We start from the raw sequence: 12,007 nt of genomic DNA, 5'->3' as shown, positions 1-12,007 counted from the left end.
TGATATCATCGGCCACTAGGAACAGGCATTCATCATATGCATACTATGTGAATTATTTGAGATTGCCTATTTGACTGCATATTAATTGCTATTTGTCTAAATGTCTTAACTGCTCCTATTTGTATATTCTTTGTTTGATATAACTGTGTTTGCTATATTATACTCCTGCTGGTGGTTGGGAGGTCTGAAGGAATTGGAAAGGGAAGTATTAGTTAGACTGAAGAATCTTTAGTCAGATGCCCTTATATGGTTTAGCTTGTTTATAAGCTTTGATATTTCTTGGAGGGAGTTCTAGGATTGCCTTCGGCTTTCCTCCATTATTATGTATTATATATGTGGAAGCTGTTACCTGCTGGGAACCTCTGGTTCTCACCCATGCGGATTTTGTGGTTTTCAGATGCAGGACGTGAGGTTTCCCGCTGAGGCATGCTGGAGACTTCTTGATTGCGAAGATTCCTTGTTCTTGGGGACCATGTCTTTGGTTTATATGTTTTGTTTAGATACTTATATCTCCATTAAATAATACAAACTGTGATGACTCCTCTTATGGGATATTTTGGAGAATAGGTTTTCTGTATTCGTGTCCCTTTGGGTTTCCTTTGGGGTTTTCCTTATTTTATCATATGTATATATTGTTATGCTCGGACCGGTTATCTTCGCATCCGGATCTTGAGTCTTGATATTCCTGTTTTTGACACTCTTTTGTATATATATATATAATCACGCGTTGGATTATCCTTGTTCGTTATGTTATCGATCTGAGTGTTGCGCTTTAAGGTTGCGGTTTTTTTGTTTACCCCTTTTTTCTACAAAGGCTCCTAGTTATAATCAATTATTCATATTACTATACGTACTAATTTTTGTTTTAGAGGTCGTAATACCTTGCCATCTCTGAATTATGACTTAAGCATAAGACTTTGTATGGTAGGGTGTTACATTATGGTATCAGAGCAGTTCGTTCCTGTAGAGCCTGAGGGATGGACTGATTATGCTTCTGTGCATTCTCTGTGTGTGTGTTATGTGCTGTTAGTATATCTGATACGTAAAAATTAGATTTCACGTATAACCGGCAAGTATACCGGGTCGTATCAAGTAATAAAACTCACAAAGAGTGAGGTTGATCCCACGGAGATTGGTAGATTAAGCAACTTTAGTTAATGGTAGATTTAGTCAAGCAAACATAGTTTTGATTTCATGAGCATTTTGATTTTTGAACATAATTGCATGAATGTAAATGACACAAAATGTAAACAACTAGAATAAAGAAATGAAGTGCAAGTAAATGACGGAAACTTAAATTGCAAGAAAATTAAATAACATCAAAGGTAAATGGCAAGAAATTAAAGGGTGCAGAAATTTAAAGAGCATAAAAGTAAATGGCAAGAAGTAAATGAACAGAATGTAGAAGGGGATTGGGAAATGGGTAATCAAATAACTAGAGCAAGAGAAATGAGAATTAATGATAGAGAGGATCATTAGGGATTAGAGATGTTAGTTTTCATGAATTGATGTTAGTCAAATCCTCCTCAATCATGGGTATAGATCCATGGCAAATGGGTGATTGAATCCCAATCTCTTGGTGATTCAATCTCTCTCAACATAGCCAATTGCCACTCTCGTGATCTACTTGTTCATGAGAAGAGATGAAGATCAATTTTAATCCAGCCACACAATCTCCAAAATCTCAACCAAGGAGAGTTACATCTCACATACTAACCAAGGTATGTTGATTGAGGAAATCATGAGAGGATGAACTCTAAACTGAATTATGTGGCTCATTCATCAAATTCACCACATAATTCATATAGATTAACCCCTCTCTCGATGGTGGTTGAATCTTTGAAGAACAAGAGTTCCCTCTTTAGATCAACCACTAAAATTGAGAAAGAGAAGATGGGTTCACCAATTCATTCCAACCAACAGAGCTCCTCCCCCTAATGAAAGGGGTTTAGTGAATCATAGCTCCAATTTCAACAACAATTGCCATCAATCAAAGTTAAACTAAATTGCAAAGAAAGATGAAAAAGAAGAGGTAATTGCTTGAAGATTAAGAAAATGAAGAAGAGAAGTTCCAAGATGAACCAAGAGTAGCTCTCTGGGTCTTCTCTCGGAAGTACCAAAAGAGTTTCCAAAATACAAGTGCTAAAAGTGTAAAAAATGACTAAGTGTAAAAAGTAGAGTAAAAGTGTAAAAAGTAGAGTAAAAGTGTAAAAAGTCGAGTAAAAGTGTAAAAAGTCCCCCCAAAAGTACAAACTCAATCTCTATTTATACTAGTCCTAAAGATCTTCAAGTGGGTTAGCAAGATGGGCTTCCTCTTTGTTGAATTCTTGGTTCAATTGGAGAAGCTTTGGCCTTTGTGATGAATGGGAGAAGTAGAGCAATTTGGCACCAATTCTGGCCCATTGACCTTGGCGTTGTTGTCAATAACGTGGCCTTAATGCAAGTTGGCAACGTGCATGGCATTTTTCCTGGGAGTGAAGTATGAGACTTGGGCGTTGCTAGCCCAAGTTGTTGCCAACAACTTGCTTTTCCTCTTCTTGGCCTTACTTTCATGCTAAATGTAGCCCAGAGTTTGAGTGTCAACCTTCAGCTTCAATATGGACTATTATACATCATTGGAAAGCTCTTGATGTCTATTTTTTAATGCCACTGGAATCACCTCAATTGGACTTTCCTAGCTCAAGTTATGGTTCCTCAAAGAAGGTAAGGTTAAGCTGCCAAGTTGTTGCCAAGTTGTTGTGAATAACGCCCATTCATCCCCAAGTTAGCAACGTGCTCGAGCATCACTCTCCCTAGGCAAGGATTGAGGCTGGCGTTGTTGCAAAACACGCCTCCCTTGTGGCACGTTGGCAACGTGCTCGACCACACCCCCAAGGCCAATCTCTAGCTTTCTTGAATTTCACTTCATGTTCTTGTTTTTAGGGCCTAAAGATGACTCTGGTTTGGCTCCAATCTTGTGCTCCACCATGGACTATTATACATGTTGGAAAGCTCTGAATGTTAGCTTTCCAACGCAACTGGAAGCATTCAATTTGGATCTCTGTAGCTCAAGATATCTTCCATTGAAGTGGACATGTTCAGGCTGCCTTGTTTTGGCGTTGGCAACGCCCATCCCGCGTTGGCAACGTGAGTGGTGCGCCAATGGGCGTTTGGAACTTGGCTGGCACGGCATTTGGGCGTTTGGAACTTGGCTGGCACGGCATTTGGGCGTTTGAACGTTGGTTGGCACGCCATTGGGCGTTTGCAACGCGGTTGGTGCGCCATTGGGCGTTTGGCAGCCTGGTTGGTGCGCCATTGGCGTTTGGCAGCCTGGTTGGTGCGCCAAGACTTGGTGCCAAAATTTGCTTGTGTGTGGCGTTGGCAACGCCAGATTCAAGTTGGCAACGCCAACTTTGCTTCTTCCAGGGCCAAGCTTGATAGTGTGGCGTTGTTAGCCTGCGTTGTCCTCAAACACGCCAATGCTTCCTAGCTCAAACAACGTGCTCGAGCTTCCATATTAGTGCCAAAATTGCTTGTGTGTGGCGTTGGCAACTTGGTTCTAGAGTTGGCAACGCCAACCTTGCTTCCAGGGCCAAGTTTGCTTGCTTGTGGCTTCTGGCGTTGCCAACTTGGTGTTCAAGTTGGCAACTTGCAATGCTTCATTTCCTTGCATTTGGGGCTTAAGTTTCCCTCTGATTTGAGCTTCCATTCCTTGCCACATTATGGACTATTGTATATCGTTGGAAAGCTCTTGATGTCAGCTTCTCAACGCAATTGGAATCATGTCAATTGGATCCTTGTGGTTCGAGATATTCATCCTTGAAGAGGGGAAGGTCAGGCTGCCATTTCTGCTGATCATGCACTAGCACGTTGCCAACTTGGTTTCCAAGTTGCCAACGTGCTACACCTCCTGGCAGCACCAATTTGGGCGTTGGCAACTTGGAAACCAAGTTGCCAACGTGCTCTCTCATCCTGGTTGCATCAATTGGGCGTTGCCAACTTGAGGATCAAGTTGGCAACATACATCTCCTTCTTGCTCCAAGATTTCCTTGCATCATGACCTTGTTGCTTCATAACCTATCATTAACCAAAGAATTTGCTTCAAAGTTTTGCCATTCTATGCAACAATTTTCAAGAGATTCATTCATGCTAATTCATTTGTCAACTCCTTGAATTCTTTGCACAAGTATGGCCAAATTCCACCTAGTTCTTGGTTCATGAATGCATGGAGAGAAAATTCACACAAATGCTTGTTTATCTCAAAGAAAGTGAATGAAATTAAGCTAAAACTACTTAAACTAACTAGCTAATATAGCAAAGATGCAAATGCATCAATATCTACTTGATATAATTGGCATAAACGTTCATGAGCATGCATTTGGGACTTTGAAGCACTAGACTTCCGATATTGAGACTGATCAACTTAATATCGATTGTTGGGTGTGTATAGGAACCAGATGGCGCCTCGTGGACGCGGTAGAGGTAGTGCGAGAGGTCGTACGAACGCTCGTGCGCCGGAGAATAACCCTAATGACCCGGTGAACTTTATGGCTGCGTTGGAGAACATGGCTGCTGCTATGCAAGCCACTGCTGAGGCTCTTGGTCAACAGATGAACAACCATGGTAATGATGGAGGTGGAGTACAGGGCCCAATGACACTGGCAAACTTTTTGAAGGTTAATCCGCCTAAGTTCAAGGGAACTACTAGTCCGACTGAGGCTGATACATGGTTTCAGGCTATAGAGCGAGCACTGCAAGCACAAGTGGTACCTGAAGGGCAGCGTGTCGAGTTTGCTACCTATATGCTCACAGGTGAAGCGTCGCATTGGTGGCAAGGTATCCGACGTCTTCTGCAGCAGGGTGATGACTATATCACTTGGAATGTCTTTCAAGAAGAGTTCTATAAGAAGTACTTTCCAACTTCTGCTAGGACGGCTAAGGAACTTGAATTGTTACAGCTGAAGCAGGGTACTATGTCCATATCAGAGTATACTGACAAGTTTGAGGAGCTGTTCAGGTTCTCTCGTATGTGCCAAGGGACTCCGGTGGACTATGAGGAATGGAAGTGTGTTAAGTATGAAGGGGGACTCCGGAGTGATATCTTCAGTTCAGTGGGACCAATGGAGATTAGGACCTTCTCCGAATTGGTGAACAAGTGTAGGGTTGCTGAAGAGTGTGTGAAAAGGGCAACCGCTGAGAAAGGGAGTCACAAAGGTTCATTTCCACAGAACCGAGGGAAGAGCTTTGCACCTAGAGGTCCGTCTTTCAAGAGGGGAGGCTCTTTCAGGAGGCCCAACAACAACAACTCCCAAGGAAAGAAGTTTGGGAAGCAACCTCAGAATGATCAAGCTTGCACTAGGTGTGGGAGTCACCATCCGGGAGCACCATGCAAGGCCGGATGGGGTTTGTGCTACAATTGTGGAAAAGCGGGGCATAAAGCCGCCAATTGTCTGGAGAGGCAGAAACAAGGTGCTGGGAAGGCACAACAGACTGGTCGGGTGTTCACCACTTCAGCTGTAGGAGCTGAGGGATCTGAGACACTCATTCGAGGTAACTGTGAAATAGCTGGTCAAACTTTAAATGCTTTATTTGATTCGGGAGCATCACATTCATTCATTGCATTTGAGAAAGCCCATGAGTTAGGATTGAAGATTGTAACCTTAGGTTATGACCTAAAGGTATATAATGCTACCCATGAAGCCATGGTAACTAGGCTAGGATGTCCGGAAGTTTCCTTTAGGTTCAAGCAGCGTGATTTGTTCATAATTTAATCTGCTTACCGATGGTCGGTCTTGATCTTATCTTGGGATTGGACTGGTTATCTAAGAACCATGTTCTGCTTGATTGTTCTACAAAGTCGGTGTACTTTATGCCGGAAGATACTGAAGGGCCGGTCGTGGTGAATAACTATTACTTGAATTCGATGATAGTGAACTGTTCCGGAACCGAATGTCAGGGTATCATGTTGTTAACCGCGGGCGTTTCGGGTGATGATCAAAGGTTGGAGCAGATTCCGGTTGTGTGTGAGTTTCCGGAAGTGTTTCCCGATGATATTGATGAGTTTCCACCTAACCGAGAGGTTGAGTTTGCTATTGAATTGGTGCCCGGAGCGGGACCAATCTCAAGTGCTCCTTATAGGATGTCACCATTAGAGATGAACGAGCTAAAGTCTCAGTTAGAGGATTTGTTGGGAAAGAATTTTATACGGCCAAGTGTCTCTCCGTGGGGTGCTCCAGTGTTACTGGTGAAGAAGAAGGATGGGAGTATGCGGCTCTGTGTGGATTACAGGCAGCTGAACAAGGTTACAATAAAGAATAAGTACCCATTGCCGAGGATTGATGATCTTATGGATCAGTTACAAGGAGCTGGAGTTTTCTCCAAGATCGATTTGCGATCCGGTTATCACCAGATAAGGGTGAGGGGTGAGGATATCCCTAAGACCGCTTTCAGGACTCGTTATGGTCATTACGAGTACACTGTGATGTCTTTTGGGTTAACGAATGCTCCTGCGGTATTCATGGATTATATGAATAGAGTTTTCCGTCCGTTTCTGGATAAATTCGTTGTTGTCTTCATTGATGACATACTGATTTATTCCAAGACTGAAGAAGAGCATGCGGAACACTTGAGGACCGTGTTACAGATTCTAAAGGAGAAGAAACTCTATGCAAAACTGTCTAAGTGTGAGTTTTGGAAGAGTGAGGTGAAGTTTTTGGGCCATGTGGTGAGTAAGAAGGGAATAGCCGTAGATCCAACTAAGGTGGAGGCTGTGATGGATTGGAAACAACCAACCACCATAACAGAGATAAGGAGTTTTCTGGGTTTAGCTGGCTATTACCGAAGGTTTATCAAAGGCTTTTCACAGATAGCTTTGCCAATGACAAAGTTAACCCGCAAAGACACTCCATTTGTTTGGACTCCTGAGTGCGAGGAGAGCTTTCAGACATTGAAGAATAAGTTGACCACTGCACCTGTGTTAGTGTTACCCGAGCCGAATGAGCCATTTGAGGTGTATTGTGATGCCTCATTGAAGGGTCTAGGATGCGTGCTGATGCAGCATCGTAATGTGGTGGCGTATGCCTCACGACAGTTGAGACCTCATGAAGTTAGTTACCCTACGCACGATTTGGAACTCGCTGCGGTTGTGTTTGCCTTGAAGGTGTGGAGGCATTATCTCTATGGGGTTAAGTTCCAAGTTTTCTCCGATCATAAGAGTTTGAAATATCTCTTTGATCAGAAGGAGCTTAATATGAGGCAGAGGAGGTGGATGGAATTATTGAAGGACTACGACTTTGAGTTGCATTACCATCCGGGGAAGGCGAATGTAGTGGCAGATGCGTTAAGTCGGAAGTCGTTATGTGCAGCTTGGATGATGCTCCAAGAGGAGAAGTTGCTCAAGGGATTCGAGAGTCTGAAAATTGGAGCTTGGGGAATTCGGCTAAGGTATGGTTTCGGTTTCCCGTATCTAATATGTAATGTGGTAGGAAATACTTAGGCTAGAGGCCCTAAGATAGGCATTGAATGGTTGATGTTGTTAAATGCTTGAGATATATGATGTGGTCATATATGTGATGATGATTATTGATGCCTTAATGGTATGATGTATGAGAAATATGCATGTTGTAATATATGCTTGATGAATGGTTATGGTTGAATTGTGGGTTGAACCATGTTGATGGTGAGTATGATGTTGATTGTGTACAATAATGATTTTTGGAATTGGTGTTGTTGATAATTGGCAAGAGGAATAGTATATGATATGTCAATATGTTTGAGTTTGAGCCACTTGGGTGAAGTGGAGTAAAATGATGAGATAGTGATTTTGGTAAATTGTGGTAATGTGTCAATGTGTGAGTTGAGGAGGCTTGATGTTGAATTTGATACATTTTGATTGATCTTAAAGAAAAGGGATGAAATTGGCATGTTTTGATTGATTTTGGAAGAGTTGAAATGGTTGTTTTGAAAATGGCATATTGTGGTTTTGAATGAATTATGGTTTTTGGGCATACTTTGACGGGACATAACTTGGACCACGGATCTCTGTTTTGTACCAAATCTGTTTAAAAATGAAATTGGATCCGGGATGTCCATGCCGTTCGAACGGGTGAAAAACAATTTAAAATGAGGAAGTTATGTCCGTCGGAAGATTGGGGTAAATCTGTGAAATTCTGCAGCTTTTTAACTTAGAAAATTTTAGCAGAATGACCCCTCGCGTGGCGCACCTGGCGCGTGCGCGCCGATCTTCCGAAAATGCCATCCACGCGTACGCGTGATGTGCGGGGCGCGCCGATTGTGCTGCACCCAATGCCGAGCCATTTTCCAGAGAGTTGTGCCAGAACTGCCGGTGTTTGTGCCTGGGGGCACGAGAACACCCGCGCGTACGCGTGGTTGACGCATGCGCGGATTGGCAAGTTTGGAATCCACGCGTTAGCGTGCATGACGCTTCCGCGTCGATGAGTTTTTGAGGCCATCCACGCGTGCGTGGAGTGCGCGTACGCGCGGCCCTGTTTTCATCCCAAAGTTGATTTTTGAGTTTTAAAAGCCAAATCTCATACTTCTAAGCCTCCGATCTCACCATGTATGTCTTAAATCATTATGATGCCTAGCTATTAAAAAAGGAGCTAGAATGTGGTAACTTGCGAGTGAAGCAAGGAAAATGAATGATCAATGAGGATCAAAGATGATTATGTGAGATGCGGAGGATGGTAGTGGAAGTGCTTGTTATGCCATGGCCGAAAGGCTGTATTTGAAATGGCTGGTTATGGATTTAACCGTGATCGGAATATGTGTATTATGAATACTGGCTGGTTTGGATTGAACCGTGAGCCGAATGGCTAGTATGATGTATATGGAGAATATGCATGTTGAATGATAATTGTGATTTGCACTTCCACTCAGAGATAGAGTTTCCCTGGGAGCAGTGGCTAGCCACACGTGCTCCAGGTTGAGGCTTGACTCTTTTGACCCTATGTTGTAAGTGTGGCCGGGCACTGTGAAAGACCCGGATGAGCTCGCCCCGTAAATATCACAGTGAGGTGAGGATATAGATCATGATTTATGATCAAGTTTATGATGAGTATAACTCGAGTTGGGGATGCGACAGAGGGACAGTCCAATGGTTAACTGCCAGGACTTGTCGGGTTGGCTATATAACTGACAATGATATCATCGGCCACTAGGACAGGCATTCATCATATGCATACTATGTATGAATTATTTGAGATTGCCTATTTGACTGCATATAATTGCTATTGTCTAAATGCTTAATGTCCTATTTGTATATTCTTGTTTGATATAACTGTGTTGTTATATTATACTCTGCTGGTTGGGAGGTGTGAAGGAATTGGAAAGGGATGTATTAGTTAGACTGAAAGAATCTTTAGTCAGCGCCCATATGGTTTAGCTTGTTTATAAGCTTTGAATTTCTGGAGGAAGTTCTTGGATTGCCTTCGGCTTTCCTCCATTATTATGTATTATATGTGGAAGCTATTACCATGCTGGGGACCTCTGGTTCTCACCCATGCGGATTTTGTGGTTTTTAGATGCAGGACGTGAGGTTTCCTGCTGAGGCATGCTGGAGACTTCTAGATTTGCGAAGATCCTTTGTTCTCGGGACTATGTATTGGTTTATATGTTTTTTGTTTAGATACTTTATCTCCATTAAATAATACAAAACTGTGATGACTCCTCGTATGGGAGATTTTGGAGAATAGTTTTCTGTATTTGTGTCCCTTTGGGTTTCCTTTGGGGTTTTCCTTATTTTATCATATGTATATATGCTATGCTCGGACTTTATCTTCGCAGCCGGATCTTGAGTCTTGATATTCCTGTTTTTGACACTCCTTTGTATATATATATAATCTCGCGTTGGTTATCCTTGTTCGTTACGTTATCGATCGGAGTGTTGCGCTTTTGAATTGCGATTTTTGTTTACCCCTTTTTCTACAAAGGCTCCTAGTTATAATCAATCATATTACTATACGTACTAAATTTTTATTTTAGAGGTCGTAATACCTTGCCATCTCTGAATTATGACTTAAGTATAGGACTCTGTATGGTAGGGTGTTACACACCCATAGTGAAAATAAACCATCAACTTAAGAATAAAAAAATAATCATCCACAGACCTAATAAATTGAACATCCACATATAAAATATAAACTAAATCCAATCCAATCAAAATAAATTCATATAACAATTAAAATAACCATCCGTATACCTACTAAAATGATCATTCTATAATATGCTCAGTTGTGATTATTGCCATTTAAGTATTCCAAAATTCAAATATCCTCCATGCAATGATAATTAAGAAAGCATGTAAATTCAATCTCTTCCGTAAAATACATAAAAGAGTGTAGGTAAGGGTCCAACATTTCTCAGAAAATTTTCACACCCTTGTCAACAACGACGGATGGGTGCGTAGCGTAGTAGTGTCGGGGCCGACGAGTCAACGGCAAAGAGTACGACCGTATGGAAAGAGAGAGATAGCAGTGGTTGAAAATGACCCTGAGGTTGGCTTCCGGTGCGGGAGAGAGAGACGAGCCTAGCACAACGGATGCGCAACGGGGAGACTTGCCGTCCGTGATGATGGTTGTCGGGAGAGTGGTGCGAAAACAGTGACAGCAGTGTTGGGCTGAGCGCTAGAGGGCGAGGAGCATCGGGCTGACCGGCGGAGGTGGAGGCGGTGTCGGTGGGAGGTTGCGGCGGTGTCGGTATGGCCGGGGGGCGAATGCAGAAAACGTATGTGAGACCCGGAAAAAATGTCGACGAGTTTAGACGTGTATTGGAGGTTATAATGAGATTAAAAATAATCATACGTAATATGAATGATTTAAATGTAATCCTAATTTTTTAAATTTTAAAATTTGAAATTAAATATTAATTAATGATATAATTTTAAATGTTAATTTTTCTTTTCTTTTTTTAATCCATTATTCACATTATCATAATTAGCATTATTTTTCTGTACTTTCTCTAATAATTATTACTCATAAAAAAAGCTAACATGGAAAGCAGGAACAGACCTACATTGATTGAAACGGGGGCATTTTGTCCCTACAAAATTTAAAAAAAAAAAACTAGTACTTTTATATATATATATAGATATATATATATCTATATATATATATATATATTATCTTTATTATATTATATTATCTTAAAATAAAATATAAATAATTTTTTGTGTTTTATGTTAAAAAAATTTTTGTTAAACTTAATATTTAATAATAATTAATTAATTATATGTTAAGTATAATTTAGTATAAAATAAAAAATTTAAAAAAATAAATAAACTCAAGAAATGTGATAATTAATTTTATATTAGTTAATTAGTTGATAATTAAATTAAGTTATATTAGCTTAGTCATCCGCTTAAATAAGTAGTGTGAGTTTCAATTCTGTTCTGTATATATATAATAATTATTGACCCTTTTAAATTAAACTTAAATTTTTGATAGATTAATTTTTAACTTGTTAAATATTGTGAGAAGTAAAAAAAATATTTCTATATCTAATTTATTATATTTTTTTTTTGAGTTCGTGCTGATTAAAAAGATTAATAACTTTTAACAAACACTTAGATATTCACTTAGTTTTCCTCACTGAAGCAACTAATGAAAGTGAATTAATACAGCGATTGTGTTGAATAGTAGATACTTATATTCTTTTAATTAAACATCGATGATTTTTTTAGATATAAAAAAAATCTTGTTATGTAATATTTTTGCTAATTTCTGTCAACTTTATTTATGATTGTATTTAATGGAAGTGTCTTTACGAATATTTAATAAAAATATCTTTTTTTTTATAATTATCTAATAGAAATGTCTTTATATATGTATTTTTGAATGTATCTCTTTATACATGTGTTTAAAATATAATAATTAATTATTATTAATAATAAATTAGTAGATAGTATATTGACATCCTATACTTTTCCTAAAAAAAATATTTAGTTCAATTGTCTCGCATATCAAATATCGACAATCCAAAAAGAGATTAATCACGGTATTCGACGATAATT

The sequence above is a fragment of the Arachis stenosperma genome, chromosome 9, assembly GCF_014773155.1.
Source record: "Arachis stenosperma cultivar V10309 chromosome 9, arast.V10309.gnm1.PFL2, whole genome shotgun sequence".
Classification (NCBI taxonomy): Eukaryota; Viridiplantae; Streptophyta; class Magnoliopsida; order Fabales; family Fabaceae; genus Arachis; species Arachis stenosperma.
Note: the sequence above shows the minus strand (reverse complement) of the source record.